Below are 19,346 nucleotides of genomic sequence, written 5' to 3' on the forward strand. Positions count from 1 at the left end.
TGGAGGGCCTAATAAATCTAGCTGAATACATTAGCTTTCATGGCAGCTAAAGTCTATTATTCAGGAATTTGAAATTTGGATAAATTAGCATGGTATTCATTTAGCTTTTAAAAATAGAAGCATATAATAAAATTGAAAAACATGCAATTTGAAAGAAGATAGAAAAATTGAATGTGTAGGTAATATTACCTAAATATAGAAGTTGATTCAATTACAATAATCCCATCATGTTAAGTACGTTTTTTGGAAATATAAAATGCAAATGGAGACATTGCTTATAGGAAAAATTGGGCTTCAGAAATGACTTTTGTTTTTTTCTTCTTGTACAAATACAGTCATGATATTAATATTATAATGGTCACTTATAGAGATACACTGGTGTTGGTTCCTGCTGCTGTCTCATTCTGCTTGATGCATCTAACACGGAATCATAGTCATTTAGCCAATTGGTGCAACTTTTCCTTCTATGTCTACAAGTGCAACTTTTCAACGGAATGCATGATATTTCTGGTAAACACATGTGTGGAATCAGTGGCTCATTGCATGTGCACATGAGACATCAGAGACAGATGTCTGCAGTGAGAGACTGAATATCAGACAATGACCAGACCATATAAAAAAATAGAACATTGACCCACAAACTGCAACAACTAGTCCAGGAAGTGAAACCATAATTTCTGTAGCAATTAAACCCAAAATAGCCAGATTTAATGAATAACTGACAGCTTCTCTAATTGTTGCCCCCAAACACATGGGACCGACTAGAAAGTCAAATATGCTCCATTAACTTACACAGGATGCCCTGCTTCCAGCTAGCCCACCTCAGATTCCCCATGCCTACAGCTCCAATTAGGGCACACCTGAAGATTTCCCCTTTTTTCTCTATCAACCTTTCCTAGTCCTCTGTCTGCCTTGAAGCCTGTGCCAAAGGCAAGTGATGGTGGGTGGCTCCCTTGCTATAGCAAACTCTGAATAAATAGCCTTTGCTGGTTCTCATTTGGGCAGTATTCACTTACTTCCACAGCAGTAACCTTTCAGGACCAATATTCCTTTGCCCAAAGCATCTTAACACCTTCATGATGGCTCCTCTCTAATGTTGCTTTTTGCCTTTCCATTGGCACCAAGTACTGCTTGTTAGACTGATAGAGTCAACATCACAATTTAAGACTCAGTAACTCCTCCACTGGTCTTACAGTCTTTCTCAAGATAAATATGAATTTCATATTAAAAAATTAAAAGAATATTAATCAACTGAATTAAATATAAAATTACTAATAAGGGTGAGTTTAGAAAGGACGATGAAACACAGATTGGAGCTTATTTTATATCATTTGTAATAATTTCTTCATTTAGGAAGTCCGAAAAGATAAGATTTTTTAAGGTTGCTCTAAAAACCTATGATTCCATACTTTCTTTTCATACCTGCATATAGTCTCCTGTGAGCAATTTTAGGTAGTAAAAGTTCTGACTTTTAAAATGTCATGTATATCGCAAATCTCATATTCATTGCAAAGAGTGAAAATATCTATAATACTCATCTGATTCTTCCATGAGTTTCAGAACAGCCTGTCACCTTTGTTAGAACAGCGTTGGGTACCTTTTCCTAAAGGAAAACCTCTGTTTTTTAATTAAATTTTCTGCAGTAGCCTTTTCCTCTGACATATAAGATTTTATGATTTTTAAATCTCATTCATGGAAGTGTCCTGAGCTTTCTCTGAACTCAGACCCTATTGGCCTGAAGACAATAGTGATTCTTCTCTATTTATTCCAATCAACTGCCTCAGTTGAAGCTTAGGGAAAACCGATCATTTAGTATTTTTTAAAAGCCAGGCTTATTTTTAGACACAACTAACATATATTTGAATAAATGTAACCCAATATATAATATTTATGATAAAACAAGGTCTTCACGGACACCATCACTTCTGCTCTCAAAAGAGTACTCTAGTACATAGTTGATTACAAATAAAGGAAAATAAATCCTTCTGAATATGGAAAACTAACATGACAAATTTTATCTTTAAAAGCAAAATCCCAAAATACAACTTGGAAGTCATAAAAGTTTACTATCTCTGGTATTCGATCTGGACTATAGAAAATGCCCTTAGACATTCTGCCAAGTCTTTGAACCTCCTGTCCTTTGACATTACAAGTACAACATTGTTTAAAATATCTTGAAACTAAGTATTAAAAGATTTGGCATTTATCAATTATTTAAAAGGATCTATTAAAATCATGACTATGCTGAGAAAAATCCTATGATATGCCCTATAGCATATAAAAATATCTTTCTAATTGTCACTCAGTGGCACTCAATAAATACACTGAATCGTGTGTTTGTATGTGTGTGCGTTCTCTTGTAACCCTGTATTTAATTTGTCTAGTTCCAGAAAGGGCAAAGAATGAGTGTTTAATAAATACTTGTTGAACAGAACTTATTGGTGATAGACCAAAGTTTAGGAGTGTTAATCTTCTGGCAGATGATTATAGTAGAAGTGAACTTCTAGCGTCTCAAGTAGGCATGCAAGATGGAGGGCTGGTGGGGCAGGAGCACCTTACAGAATGTGAATGTCCTGCATTGCTCCTGGAGAAGTTCAAGGTAAAAAACAGTGAGTGAGCTTCATGTGTGTTATGAGCCAATGCACAGAACCACTTGGGAAAACTACTTCTTTACGCTTACTCATTTGTTGCCTGTCATCTATATGGCTAACAGGAAAAAGTACAGACTCAACTCAGAACAATCACATGTCTTGCTTTATCTTAAGATTTATTGTTCTCAATGTTGTTTTCGTGGATCTTCCAATTTCCTGAATTTGTAACTAATGCATTCAAACAAGATCTTTCCAGCAAAAATTTGCACAGTTGGAGCCTGGGCACTTTGCCACAACATTCTTTCCTTGAAATGACTCTGCTTTTTAATCACATAATTGAGGAATACATTATAAACAAAATTTGAAAATTTAAAGAAAAATTGTATTTTGGGGGAAACTTTATGGAGTGGTTTTCTGCAGAAGAGTGTTGAGCTTCACAAATCAGAAACTTTAGAGTTTAACAATAAAAAGTTTGAGTTTCAAGTGTTATATATTTCTAAATTGCTATCAGATAATTCCTTGTGTGCTTAGTACTCTTTTCAGTATTTTGTTTTCTCTCTTGCTGCAGGATTGTAAGTATGTATTTGAATTAATGGGAATCTAGTGCTTTATGGTCTTTGAGACCAAATATTATTTGACTGATACTCTGTTCTCATGAAGATTATGAAGCTAGAGAGTCTCATATTCATATGGATAACGTCTGCATCTTAAATAACTGTAACTCATAGAACATACCAGAAAATATTTCAAAAGCCCAAGTATTTTAATTTTTAATGAATTTGTCTACCTTTAATATATAATATCAGAAAGTCTGGCTCTACTTAACTCTTAAAGACTTTGAAAATCTTATTTCTCTTTCCAGGTACCCAGTCATCAGAATCAATCTTCCTGCTTTCTATTTTCATAGAATTTTGCTTGTACTACATATATATACATATATATATATATATGCATATATATGTATATATATACATCTCCCTGGCTTGTCTTATTCATCAGTAAAAATTTGCTCTTGACCTTTTAAATTCAGTTGAGAACATGGCCTTGGGACAATTATAATTACAAGATTATGAGATTAGAATGGTGGACATGTTAGCTTTGGAGTCAAATCTTACATTCAATTCCAGAGTTACTTCACAACTCTAAGTTAATTTCTATATCTAAAAAACAAGCACAACAACATATCTTCACAGACAGTTTGTTGTACAACTTTGACGCTAGCATATTTGAAGTAGTTGTTCAACAGAAAGTGGCTAGTAAGACCTATCCATGAAACACACATTGTGTGAAAATAGGATTCTTTATCTCCTCCTCTAAGGCGTGAGAGGAATTACATCTGTTAGCATTCTCCTGCTTCTACATTCCAGCTGCACAAGCTCAAGAGGGCAGGCAGAGAGAGCTACAAACTACAGAGACCCAGGCTGAGCCTCCCAAGAAGATCTAAATTCTGAGGCTTTCCCGGCTGATGTTGACTTCAGATTGATTGACATATCCAAAATGCACCTGGACAGGTTAGGGTCCATTAGTGAGTGACCATTAGGCCATTTGCTTAAAGGAATATCTCAAGCCCATAATCTGGCCCTAGCCAACACACTTTTCAGTCTTATTTGCTATTTTTCCCCTTTATATTCCTTACAGTTTAGTGAAGCAACCCACTTTTATGTCCCCAATCACATCCTGCGTATTTCCGTATCTCAACTTTTGTTCCCTCTCTTTCCTCCATCTGGAGTGCCAATTACCTCAATTATTCCCTTCATCTTTTCTCTCAAGCCCTAGATAAATGGCACTGTCAAATGATCCCCCAAGCTGAGAGGAAAAAGAAAAGACTTCCTCCCCTGAAGTCTCATTTATTTGTATTTCCTTCACAACACTGATTCACTTCTCACTATCTTATAGTTTGATGCATATGCTTTATCTCCTTTCAAGGATACTAACCTGGTCAAAGGAGACCCATATCTGGCTCATTTTCATCTTCATAGCATCTAGCAAAGTGTCCTGTAGGTAAACGTTAGATGCTCAGTAAAAGCTATTAAATAAGTGTTTTGGGATAAGAAATGTTCCCTTGAGAACACTGTGGATCAGACTGGCATTCTGAGGATGTTGGAATTAATCTGAATATTTGTCACTTGCTATAAAAATTAATGGCCAGCCTAGAAAATGTTCCAACTTACTCTTCTTTCAGAGGCAGACTCGCAAATATCAAGATCAGGAAATAACAAAAATAATGTCATTTGTTTCCTATTTTGCATACCCAGTGGGATGGCCAGTTATTAGATTCATCTTTTTCTATTTTTTTTTAAGTAGGACATTATATTACCATTTTAATTTCAATAGGGACCACTGGGCTAATTATTACTAATAAAATGCATCAGCATTTATGGAGTATTGATTACTAAATATTATTAAGTTTAATGATGATAAATTTGAGACATATATGGTTGTTTATTTCTCAGAGGATACTCTAAAAATATCTCCTATATATTAAATCTGTTTTTGAAAGTACTATGCCATTCTAAGGAGACATTTTTAAACATTATTTTATCCATTGTTTTTCAGTAACATTGCTGAAAGGATGGGTGTCTGCTCATTATAGCAGCTTTGATACTAAAAGGACAAACAGCATGGGGCTGGCCCCATGGTGTAGTGGTTAAGTTCAGTGCACTCCACTTCAGCACCCTGGGTTTGCAGGTTCAGATTGCAAGCCTGGACCTATACCACTCATCAGCCATGCTGTGGTGGTGACCCATGTACAAAATAGAGTAATACTGACACAGATGTTAGCTCAGAGCTAATCCTCCTCAGAAGAAAAAAAAGAAAGAAAGAACAAATAGCACTAATTGCACCTGCACAGATTAAAGGGGTGATAGCTGTTCCTACAAAAGCTTAGTGTGTGTCACTAGACTAAGAATGCAGTGCATTTTTTCAACAAGTATTCTTTTAAACAACACTATGAAAATCACTACAACAGATGTTAGAAAGAAAATTTCAACAACAAAATTACAATGTGGAGTCTACAATTTGAGAGTATTTTGATGGAATGAGTGGGAAAATAGAAAAGTCCCTATTCAAAATCTGAAGGGATCTTGTTGGAAACCATGGTTCATGTATAATTGAAAAAAATCACTCTAGATAAAATTGCAAGTGTGCATTGTACAAAAATGCCCAATTATCCCAGAGATTGGATTTTTTCAGGCCTCTATACGGATCTCACCACAAGCCCATCAAATTAGGCAATGCAAACACGGCAAGCCCCGGAAAGTCTAGCAGCAATGAAGTCGAAACTGCTCATTAACAACAGAGTACTGAATCTAATTTTATGTTTACCAATTACATTGTTGAAAGTCCCCAAAAGCTTTACCACCACACTACTGGGAAACTACTGTTACTGGGTTAAATCATTTATTTACTTGAATTTGTTTCTGTATCCTTAAAAATCTGATAGGTGAAATGGAAGATTGAAGGGGACTAATTCTTTTATTGAATATTGACAAAGTTCATAAGACTCCAAAATGATACCAAAAGAGAAGCCCTGAAGTCAGGATTTCACTTTTTGCTTTAATAAGGACATCTCACAGAAGTATCCTAAAAGTTCTTTGCCCTCTCTCTTCAATGTTAACTCCTTCCTTATCTGCAGCAAACCACTATAGCATATAAAATAGCTGCTTGGAGACAAAGTGTAGTCTTGGAGTTCCTAAACAATTCATTGACTGTGATTGCCCACTAAAATTCCTTTTTTACAGGAGAATAACAACAATGAAACACTACAGCCTGTACATGGCATTCTTCTACCATTATGTTCACACCAAGGATTCACTACTGCTCTCAAGAACATAGTTTGTATATACTGTTTTATTTTATTTATATTATAATTTAGTTTTTGACTTCTTAGACAAGGTTTCATTGCTAGAAACAAAATAATTTCTCTATTTAAAAAAAGGAATCTGGGGCTGGCCCCATGGCTGAGTGGTTAAAGTTCCACATGGTCCACTGTAGCAGCCCAGGTTCAGATCCTGGGTGTGGAGCTACTCCACTCACTAGCCATGCTGTGGAGGCGTCCCACATACAAAGTAGAAGAAGACTGGCACAGATATTAGCTCAGGGCTAGTCTTCCTCTAGCAAAAAAGAGAAGGAGATTGGCAACAGATGTTAGCTCAGGGTGAATCTTCCTCACCGAAAAAAAAGGAATCTGATATTTTAAAATAAAGAATTACACAAACTGTGTAAGTGGATTAACTTGTAACTTTACGTTGGGGTCTTATTCGCTATGTCTGCTGGAACAAGTCAAAATGCATGGAACATAAACTAAAGCTAAAGAGATTATTGTTTATCGGTGGCAGATTTATTTGAATGTGTTCATTTGAATTTATTTTCTTTAACTCACCAAGAGAACTTCTAGACATATATTCCTTACAGGTTTTTTTAAATTGCTATACACTCCTAGATAAAACATTTCTCCATGGTAATGCTTTTGTACTGCATTTATTTGTCTTTATGGCATCAAATATTTTCGCTAAATGCAGAATAACCTGATTAAAATATTGGTTGTTACAACATAGATATTAAATAATTGATATTATATAGCTTCCCAAAATGGTTGAAATTTTTGAAAAAGTTTCTCATGGGTAGAAGATTCAGTGTTATAAAAAGATACAGGGAAACATGGTAATATATGTAATATTCTTTAGTGCAGTTAACAAAACTTATATCATTTTGTTGGCTTAAGAATATAAACAGATATTTTATGTAATTTAGCATATGTCTTACTCTCAAAGTTATCATAGTTATTGCTATATTTAATACACATTTTAGTTGGAAAGTCAGATTAGCTTTACAAGTTATTTTATTTTATTTATTACAAAGCGATGCACACTAAAGGAAATTTGGAAAACGAAGAGAAGTAAAAAGAAAAAAAAATATATAATTTCTCCACAACTTTCATTTTTATATTTGCCTCAGTTTCTTTATTCAATTCATAGTTATAAACATGTTTTGTGTATAATAGTGTTTATATTTCCATTTAAAATTTTACTCACTTTTATATATTCATAATTTTTCGGAAATAGATGTCTAAATTAATGGACTTTAAATAAGAGAGCATCTTTTCATTGTGACAATTCATCACAAAAAGTCAAAACATTGAAAACAGAATCAAATGCCCAGAATTAATTGCCAGTAACCATTCATATTCCTTTACTCTTTTTTTTCTAGTTAACTGACAAAACAACTCTAAGTGTCGGAGAATCACAGCCTGCATTTTATACACTAATCTAACCTCTGGCTTTGATTTAACTTTCCTAATACTTTCCCTTTGTTTAATTTTCCATGTTCATTTTCTCCTGATTTTAATTTCATCTTTTTACATTGTGTATATTTTATGATCTTTTATTATTTCTGGGCTAAGTTAGGAAAAACATGCATACACAGGGTTGCCCTTTTCTGTTCATTTCTTGATTTGGTGTTAAATATGGAATACCTTGAAGCAGGCAACAAAAATGTTTCAATGACTGCTTGCCAAGGACCTGTTAGTTTGTCGACTTGATTTCAAAATATATTCCTAATTCAAGTTGTAACAGGTTACCTGTATCTTATTTTTATAAACACAAAACTCTAAGGAGCTGTTTAGATTTGAGGTGTCCAGTTATTGCTTTCCATTTTATTTTGCTTTAGTTAATCTGGTCTAATGCAATGCAAGTAGGACAATGATTTAGATACTTCTTTTTAATAAAGGGAATGTTTCTTCCAGGATTGGCTCTATTTCCTATCCTTTTAAGGTTTGCCTATATTTCAATACCAAGAATTCATCCATCAACCTCTATATTGAATCTTGCAAGGCAATATCAAATCATCTTCAAATTATCTCTCCCTTTCTTCTTAAAATATGAACATCTGTTAAGATCACCAGTGAAGATAACGTGTTGACAAATTAGGTATTTAGATTAAATTTAGATTAGAATCTAAGATTTTAAGATTTAGATTAAAATCTTAGTTTTTGAAAAGGAAAGTCTTCACAAGTTTTAGTGAGAAAATATCCTTCCAATTTGTTGAGAATGTTTCCATCCTTTTTATTTCAGATCTTAATATTTCCATTCTAAATGGAACTACCTACAATAAAAGTTAAATGTGGTAATATATCTTATCAGTATCTTCCCTAACATATATACTTCAGTAAGAGTATGTATCAAGTACAAGCAATGTTTCAAGGAACAGAAACCCACCTCTGGCCACCACGTAGTGAAGAATTTAACTTTGCCTAAAGAGAGGTTTGGGCTTTGCCTTTGAGTCCTGGTAGGTAATATATAAGCCCTTGGAATGTCATGCCTGATAGGCATGTCAGTGTACCTGGGTGCCTTGGCTCATACCAGATCATGTAACAGTGTAAGTTAGTGTGTGGGGTGGGCATACCAGATAGTCTAACAATGTGATTTAGGGTGAGAGTTTTAAGTCTGTGATATCAGCTTAACCTCTGGAAGGGCTGGAGATGGATATCAACAACATGGGCAGTCAATTATATCAACATGATGGAGCCTCAATAAAATCTCCAGACACCAGGGCTTGGGTGAACTTCCCTGGTTGGCAATACCCTATGCGTTTTCTCACACATCATTGCTGGGAAAAGTAGCACTCTATGATTCCAGTGGAAGAAGAACAGGAAGCTGTACACTTGAAAATTTCCTAGACTTTGCTCCATGCCTCTATTTCCATGGCTAATTTTGGTCTGTATCCTTTCGCTGTAATAAACTATAACTGTGAGTATAACAGCTTTCAGTGAGTTCTATGAATCCTAGTGAATTACTAAACCAGAGTTTCGTCCTGGGGACCCCTAAACATGTAATTAGTGTTAGAGGTGAGGGAGATCTTGGGACCTCCAAACTTGCAATCAGTGTCAGAAGTGATGGGGGTCTTTTAGACTGTCCCCTAACTTTTAGCCCCCCTCAAAAAGATTATTTAAACGAGTTGTTAGCAAATATTAATGAAAATCTCAAAAATAAATTTCAGGTTTATTTTTCTCCCATAGTTCAATGATGGCACCAAAAACTTATTTTTTTTTCCGTATTTCCACTTTCCCTTCAATTTCTCATCTTCATCCTAAGCTTGAGTTTTCCTCGTGGCTGAAAGGTGGCTGAAAACTTCCTAATACAAAACCAGAGAGAGAAAAAGTCTTTTCTTTCCTACCACTGGATTACTAACCACAGATAAAAATCTGATTATACCTACTTGAGTCACATACCTTTGATTTGAAAAGAAAAATCACTATGGCCAGGAGAATACCATATCTTCACTAGTTTAGACCAATGATATCTGTACCTAAAATAAATTGTGAGATTAGTCCCATGGAAACCTCAGGATTAATACACAATGGGTGACCTCTGCAGTGAATATTGGAGAGATGACCACAAAATGTCCATTATAGAATCCCATTGTTTATCAAAAATTTGTTTATGAATGAGCATTGTGTTTCTGTTCTAGTACATTTCCATTTCTAAGCCCAAGCTCTATGTCATTCAAGATGCAATTTAGAATGATTTACAGTTTTAAGAGACATAACAACTATGAAAACAAGGGAAATCCCATATGAACATGGCAAATTAAGTCACAATAAGTAAGTTCTGGAAATCATAGAAATATAATAATGAGGAAAAACAAAGCAAACAAGTAAAAAACCTACCAACACCATTTTCAGAAAAATCCTAGAGACGGATAAAATTTCATATTCTAAAAACTCATATAAGAGCCACCAAACCTAGATTAGGCACAAGTTACATAAAAATAAATGAGAAAAGAACTGAGAAGAGTAGTGAAGACACTAGCAGCATCTATCTTAGAAAGTTGCAGCAAAATATAACTGCTAAAGGTCAAGTGTTTGCCTTGAAATGCATAAGCAATATTCTTTAAATAGCAGAAAATTCCAGTTTTGATAAACAGTTTCAGAGCATACATAAAAAAGGAAAACTTCTCAATTGTTTTTATGATGTAAGTTTAACATTGACCTTAAACCTTAAAAAGACTGTTATAAAAATGCACGCCACTCTAATTTATGAATATTATTGCAAAAATCCTAACTAACAATTAGCAAACAGTATCACATGTAATGAGGATACACACTAAAGACATTCACGCTGAAATCAGAAATAGCTCACAATGTTTAGTATCAGCACTATTATTTTCATATTTCCTGTAAATATACAGCCTATACAATTAGGAAAGAGATATAAATTAGTGATATAAAAATTGACAAACAAGAGGGAAACGGATGATAAGGTTTTAAACCCGGAAAACCCAATATCAGTTGAAAAGATATTACAAAAGATAAGAATTTCAGTAACACCTTTAGTTACTAAATTAATAGTTTCATAAGATATGAAACTCTATAGAGACAGAAGTTATATATATTTGTGTGTATATATATATATACATATATACACATATGTACATACAAAACCACTAATTATAACATATAATGAAGACAATGACTATCTAGGAAAAAATACCTAGGGATAAATTGAATAAGAAATGTGCAATATCTATATGAAGAAAATTTTAAAACAGTACTGAAGAACACAAAAGAAGACTTGGGACATAATGAAAGACATATGTTCCCGGAAAATTAAAGATTAACATAACAAAGGCATCCTTTCTATCTAAGGTAATGACAGATTTCATGTGATACCAATAAAACTAACAAAAAGTTAGTTCTGTTCTCTCTTTTATATAATTAGATTTGCTGATTTTCAAGTTCATTAAAACCAAAAGCAAACTAGCCAGAAAAACACTGAAAAAGGAAAGCAATGCAGAGAGACTATTTTTACTAGATATTAAAACCTATTATAAAGTCTCAATAATTAAAATGTTAATTAGATGAGAACTAGAAATTCAAAAACCACCATATTTTTAGAAATGCACATAATGATTTATTAAATGATAAAGGTAATATCTTAATCTAGCATTGTGGCCTACACTTTAAATAGCAAAGTCAGCAAGTTTTCTTTTTTCTAATCCCCAGTATTTTTTCTCCAGACAAGCGAGGGTTTCTAAAGGCAGTAGCATTTTAGAATAATCTGAAAATTAAGAAAGAAATAGAGAAATACTTCCAGGAGTAGGAAGTAGGTCTGGAGTAGGTCTGAAGTGTGGCCCAGAAAGCTGAATTGAAAGTCACCCCACGGAAACTGCATTCTTCTCTGGGGTGGAGAAAGGAATACAGATACATAACAGCACATCTATAAGGTACTGCTAAATAATTCAGATAAAAGTGATGCTCATTTTCTGAGTTCCATCTCTCTGACCCAGTTCCTATTTCGCGTTAGGGTACCTAAAGTCATGCAGCTGTAAAGTCTTACATCTTAGGACCTCGTGTGGTATTTTCCATTTCACATGTTCAAAAAGTTGTAATATTTAGCCCCTCCATTTGGTGTTTGCCTCAGAGTTAGAGTTATTAGATCATTTCCCACCCCAGGATTTGTCATCCTTATCTGCAACAACTGGTATGAAGAAAGGCAACATTAACATCCCTATGCTATAGAAGAGAACACAGAAACCCACCACAAGCAAATAAATTCTTGGGATTCACTCATTGAAAGATTTTCATAAGGTAGAGATTTTCCAAATAAACCACATGATTTGAGTCCAGAATATGTATTTTTATCCCCTTCATGTCGCTTACCTATTTATTCTGAACTGTAGTTGAGAGAGGGCAAGGGCACCACAGTGGTAGAAGTGAGTTTGGGAGTCAGTCTGGCTTGAGTACCAATCCTGTCACATAATCTATATGCAAAATGTGGGCAAGCACCTTAACTCTTCAGACCCTCAATTTCCTCATTTGTTAAACGTGGATAATAATATTTATTACAGAATTGTTTTAAAGATTGAATAAAATAATGTATATAAAGTACATAATTCATAGCAGTAACTCAATAAATGTAATTATTACAAAGTGATTCAAGCACAAGTATAAAGGCGTATTTCAAAGGCAACTTGTGGATCAATAATAGGCCTTTCTCAAATATGACTTGAGATCTTGAAAAATTATTAACAGAGGAGAACTGACCGTGGAGGTATTTAAGATCTTATAAAGAAAATAGACTTTGAAGACTATGTTAATGAGAAAATCCATAAAAACCCTTATCATTATTTTTACACTAAAATAAAATAAAGGCAGCTTGTTAAATAAAATGCTATGAATGATGCTTTCATATACCCTAAATTATTGATGTAATTAATTGCCATTTATCATTCCTTAATTGCTAGAAACTGTTCTTAATCTTCTCCCTCTGTAATTCCAAACAGATTTTTAAACATCCATTTTCTGAAGTTTCAGAGAATGTGCATCTTAAGAGACTCTCTCCCACCCCACATGTGTCTCTCTATCTAAATGTTCACTACCATTCTGATTTTACGATTCAGGGTTCTCGAATCCTGCCTCCAAGTTCCTATGGCAATCCAGGAGGCAATGTAATTTGAATGGTTGAGGTGAAAAAACACAAAAACAGTAACAACAACAATTTGCGGTCCCTGAAGGAAGTTGCACTCAAGAACTCAGGCCCCCTTTCCTGCCAGTCAGGCTCTTCATGTATTTGCATTCTTAGCTCAGGTACCTTCCTTTCTGGGCCTCTTTAGTTGAGGCTTTGGGCACAGGTTCTGTTCAAGAGCCTCTGCTGAGGCGTCCTTTATTGGGATGGGAGGGGGAATATAGAAAGAGAAAGGAGAAAATGTAATTTGAATGGTTGGGGTGAAAAAAACAGTAACAACAACAATATGGGTGATTTTTAATTAGCATGTTTAGTATAACCGATAGATTTTTCTCAAGTTTGCTACATGATAGCAAGGTTATATAGTCATAGTATGTGTCTCCTGAACCTCTTAGAATTTAATTTCTCTCTCTCAACTCTTAATAGATGTGGAAATATAGTTCAAAGGCCCTCGGTATTTTTCCTCCACTTCCGTTATCCCTCTAAAGACACACGGCTCCTGCTCCATCTGTGTTTTACCTTTCATATTCACAGCCACATTTTTAAGTTGGCCCAACATGAGTGACCCACAAGTCATTGCAGGAATTCTGAAATAAAAAATTCTCCCAGGAGCCGTGAAGGACTACAGAATCAAACCTTCTATGGATATTTATATAGTCAATATATCTGTATTCTCTATATATTTTGTGTATATACTAAAATTCCTCCTAAGCATAATTCTCAGTGCAGGAAGTATTATCAAAAGCCCCAAGGTTTTTGAAAGGCATTTCAATATATTTGCTTAATAATGCGATTAAATTCAGTTGGTAATAATTCCAAAGATAGAATTTAGAATTGGAAAGAGAAAAGGAAGCTAAAAGTGATAGGAGAAGGGGGTGTAAGATACTTCCTCACTCTAAGTGCCCAGGATTTTCCACTCCTACCCCTTCCTCCTTTCCCTCTTCTCTACCCTCAAGGTCCATAAAACAGCTGAAGCCTTCTGTTCTGGGCTCCTTCAACAGGGAGTCCACACCCACATCTGTGCTGATCCATCTGACCCTTGACTGGTGGGCCATTCCATGGGGAAAACAGAACAGGGAGAGTCAATGCTCTCTCTCTGGTTTTAGGCTTTTGCTTAACTCCTCACAGGAAGTGATTAATGGCTTAAGTCTTTCATTTTTAGCCTGTTGCTTTAATTGGTTACTCCACCACCTGACAGTTCAGCTCCGTCTCTCTCAGCTAAGTTCCTCACAATATGTTGTCATACGTCTACAATATTACTGAACAACCTGGCTCTTTTTCACAGAAAAATACAGTTAACATCTCAAAATGATGTCTGATTCCTCAGAGAAAACGTAGCACATCTTGAAAAAATGAATACTGAGAAAATCTATTATTTAGGTTACTTTTACAGCTTCAACAAGTAGTGTTCATTAATTTCTCATCGTAGGAAACCCATGGAGTCTTTGTGATGATTAGGTTATTTCATTCTACTTCATCGAGTTTTCACATAGGATCCAAACTTCAGGAATCCTAAACGCACAGAATACTAATTTGTGCTTTGAGAACCTTTGTTACTCTTCAGAGTTATATATAACAAATACTAAAGCAGTGTGGGGAATGTAAAGAACAACCTCCAGCCCAATGTTCTGACTCTGTTAACTTGCTAGACTCATAATCCAGGATGGGTCAGTAGTGACCTCTGACTCTTCTGCCTCAAAGGTTGTTGGGAAGGTTAGGTGGGGCTACTATGGAAACTGCTACATGTTCTCATCAGAATTTCTGATACTCAGAAAGATATGCATAAACAATAACATATTTAATGGATATTAGCAATAGTACATTTGATCCCTCTGGGCCACGATGGTATAATATCTACCTCAAAGATATGTTATCAGTTCAAAAGTGCTAATGTGGCACTTGGAAGAGTGAATAGAACAAAGCCCATTATGTTCCATGTATTGCTCATTACATCAGCATCATCATTTCAACATCAATACATCTGTAAGGTAAATGGAGCAAAGAGGAAAAGAAATATAACTTAGAAGAATCTATGATCAGTGACTATAGATTAATAAGATTACTTTTTCTTTTGTAAGAACTTTGTTGAAGTTCATTTGAGTGAAAAGTTTTTGTTTTAATTTTCTCTTTCTTTGTGACCATTCCTCCCTGTCCAGTCGTATTATGGTTGGTGCCATAAAAACTTGACCTCAAGTAATAACGGCATTTTGGCATTTTTGCCCTATGCAGTTATTGAAAAAATCATTCTTCAAATGATTCAACCCCTGAGCCAACAGAAAACTTGGTTTAGTTATTTCTTTAGGTTTACAGCTTATGGAAGGCTACAGCTGCATGTATAAATTGGTAACAGGGTTTGATTTTTTTAACCTAATTTCACTTGCAGCAGAGCTCCACCTCAGGCCCTGTCTTTGAGCAATGAGTCAGACTTTGATCCCTTTGAAGAGCTGCATGTTCAAGCATTATTCACAATAGACAAGAGGTGGAAACAACCTAAGTGGCAATCAATGGATTACTAGAAAAAGAAAATATGGTATATACATACAAGAGGATATTATGCCACCTAAAATATGAAGAAAACCCTGCCATTTGCAAAAACATGGATGAACCTGGAAGACATTATGCTGAGTGAAATATGCCAGACACAGAAGGACAAATAAATACTACATCATCCTGCTTATGAGGAATCTAAAATAGTCAAACTTAGAAGCAGAGAGTAGAATGGTGGCTGCTAGGGGCCGGAAGAGGGGGAAACGGAAGTATTTGTCAAAGTGCACAGAGTTTCAGTTATGCAGGATGAGTAAGTCCCAGGGATCTGCTGTGAGCATATGCCCTACAATTAACAGTCTGCATTGTACACTTGAGGGTGGATCGTATGTTCTGTTCTTATCACCACATAATAATAATTACTATTGTTAAAAACAAAAAAGGCAGGAGAAAACTTTTGGTGGTGATAGATATGTTTATGGCATAGATTGTGGTTACAGTTTCACAGATGTATACTTGTCTCCAAAATCATCAAGTTGTGTACATTAACTATGTACAGATTTTGGATGTCAATCATACTTCAATAAAGAGGTTTACAAAAAATTTTAAAAAAGAACTGCATGTTCAGACATTTATACCACTTGGGAGATGAACGCCTCATTTTAGTTTTCTATTTCCATACTTTATTTGTTGTTGTGTGTTTGGAATAAAGGGACCAAAGAGTGAAAACAGGCATCGTGAACAAAAGTATCAAGTATTTTTGTAACTCTTATTTTAGAATAATATAAGAAAGCATACAAATACATGCACATGGCCTTAAGGTTTTATAATAAAAACTTGTATGAGTTTTGGACAAGAAATAACTTATTGTAGATCACTTGTCAGCTTATGGTGTTAAAACTATCATGTTTAAGTTCTAATATTTAGAAAGTGGTCATATTGATTTGAACTAAACGAATTATTCTATTAAAATTAGAAATGCTCTCAAAAATGTAATAAAGGAAATTTCTATGAGCCATAACAAATATATAAGCTTCAGACCATAAATTATATTTATTTTGTAAATATTTGGTATCTATTCTTAAAGTATTGCAAACAAACAATCCTCATATCTATTGTGATGTACTAATAAAATGTAAAAAGCAGATGATACAAATGGAGAATGAAAAATAAATTTAGATAAAAATTCTAAAGGATGTTCGTTAGTGACGTTCACTGATACTTGGATATTATATGATATAATTCTTGCATAGAGAAGAAATTTAAGCTAGTGAGTAAGAACTTGGTTCTGGAATCCAACAGGGCTAGATGTGAAGCCAGGCTCAGACGCTCACTAGCTGTGTGGCCTTGGATCAGAAATGCAGCCGTTTTTAACCTCAGTTTCTTTATTTGCAATATGATGATAACAGTTATGCAACCTCATAAGAGTATTGTGAGGGTTAAATGGGATCAAACATGTAAAGCATATAACACTCTGCCCAGCACAAGATTGGAACCAAAAAAATGTAATTTTGAGAAATAGAGCAAATTAATAAACAATTTGTTCTCCCATAACATAGTATAAACCTCTATCAGCTTTTATATTTCTGCATTTTAAGATGTATATACCCATCTATCACTGGCACTAGACCATGAGATCCTCAAGGACAGACCATTTTTGAACATTCAATGCTCGGCACAGTTTCTAGAACAGATAAATAAATTAATGGAAAGCACACACACATCCCTTTAGAGAGCTCCCAAATCAAAAACAAAATCTATTTACTGAAACACTGGACAACTCCTATGCAGCCAAAACCATCATAGCACGTTTTTTAGTGTAACAATGAAAGGCATTTTAAAGTTACTAAACTATCAAAAGAGCAAGGCTTTCCTGAAATGGGATGTTAGGGTTAAAATACCTCTGAACCTATAACATCTCAAAGCAATTGCTATAAACCTCAGGGCACTCCTGAGCTCTTCAAAGCTCTTGAAGATTTGGTACCAGTGATGATAATTTGATCCAAAGGTAAAGAGAATCTTTTTTCCTCACCATTTTCTTTTCCTTTTCCAGGCAGGTGAAAATGTGTGTGAAGTCATCCTTTTTTCTCACCTTCCCTCCTATCGACTGGATTCTATACTGTATTATCTTGAGTTGTCTGAGCTCAAGTTCCAAATTCTATTTCTGCTTATTTGTTGTACTCTTCACTGAGAAATCTTTGCTCAAATTGAGTCTCTGAAATGCATGACATAGGCAATTTTCATGGTAAGAAAATCACTAGCAAATACAGCCTTCCCTCACTTCTCAGGCGCAGCAGTGGCTGCTGTTAATGGAGCTAGTCATTTGCTTATCACGGGTAAAATAGATTTCATATTGATTGGTTTGACTCAGGACTACGGTATTCCAATTAAGATTGCTAAAAAGAACGATAGAATTAAGCCCCGAGTTAAAACAAGCAGTGATGCAAAGGCATACAGATATTTATACTCTGCTACAATTCACAAGCAATTCCACGCTAGAGACAATGTTTCGAGTTCATTCTCAATAAGACTGTATGGAGGAACGAAAGTGGATTTTAGATTATAAAAATCACATTTTATTGCTATGATTTTCTTTCTTACTTTAGAATTTTGCAGCCATTAGCCTATATCTCAAATCTCACTTCCTTTTCTAAAAGCAATTGTGTTTTATCAGGTGTATTCCTCCAAAACCAACAACGAATACTCATAGTAGCAGACATTCAGCACAAAACTCTCTTAGAGCTGACTCTGAAGGTCGCCTTCTACAGCTGCTGTTGTGTTTTCCACTGTTAAATGATATCACAGGGTCGTAAGTAGATAGACCATGTCACCGGGTCAGGGAGCAGGAGAAGGCAATAAGCCACTATTTTTCACTTGAAATCATTTATATTTTATCAAATATCAAGTTTAAGCAGAATATCATGTTCCCTACTAAAAGATACTCTTTTTTAAAAAAATATTTCCAATGTTAAAAAAAATGCATGTTTTGGAGACCACAAAAAATGCTACCCACCTAGATGGGAGCACACACCTTAAGCAAAAGTACAACGATGCTGTCATTTTGTTGTTTAGTGGCCCAGCTACCAGCTCTGTCTAACCCTTTGAACCTTCCACATTCCCCACAAAATCGCTGAGAGGCTGAGTCTTTCAGTCAAGTCTAATTTTACTGTGAATACAGAGAGACCGCTGAAGACCGCCTACTCAGGTAAAGTGGAGACCTGAGTCAATTATCAGAGTAATTCAAGCAGAAAAATTTCCTACTGTGCAAAGATAATGTTTGCTTGAACTATTCAGATTGGCCATCTATAATAATTAAATTCATTAACTCTCTCCTTCACTTCACTTTGCCTGTGAAGACACAGTCTTGTTATTAAAAATACACATACAAGGCATCTCAAATATTTGTTTGTGAGTTTACAAAACACTATATTGGTTACTTGTAAAGTAAGTTCACGGGTTTATTGAACTAGAGTTCCCAGAAAATTAGTTGAGGCAGTCCCGGAGTGGATAGTAAAAATGGGGAAAAGAAGGGTAAACTATAATAACAGGCAGTTTCTGATTCTCTAAGATCTATCCCCCTACCCATGTGACCCTGCTGTGGGTGCTTCTTGTATGTACATATACACACACACCATTACACCATTTATCACCCCCTAGAAATCCATATTCAAATTTTAATAAATTTAATGATTTAATCATAATTATGATAACAAAAGAGTCAGTGATCCTTCAACTTTAAAGACAACACACAGGTTTCTTCAAAAATACAAGAATTTGAAGACCAAAGTACTTATAAACCTTTTTTAAA

The 19,346-nt window shown here is 34.8% G+C and overlaps 1 protein-coding gene across 9 annotated transcripts in view; it reads right to left on the bottom strand.

Annotated features, from left to right (window-relative positions):
• The window catches only part of NAALADL2 (N-acetylated alpha-linked acidic dipeptidase like 2), a 1,281,993-nt gene that overhangs the window by 133,726 nt on the left and 1,128,921 nt on the right, over positions 1-19,346 (bottom strand). The window lies entirely within an intron of this gene.

This window comes from Equus asinus, chromosome 5 (genome assembly GCF_041296235.1).
Source record: "Equus asinus isolate D_3611 breed Donkey chromosome 5, EquAss-T2T_v2, whole genome shotgun sequence".
In the NCBI taxonomy this organism is placed as follows: Eukaryota; Metazoa; Chordata; class Mammalia; order Perissodactyla; family Equidae; genus Equus; species Equus asinus.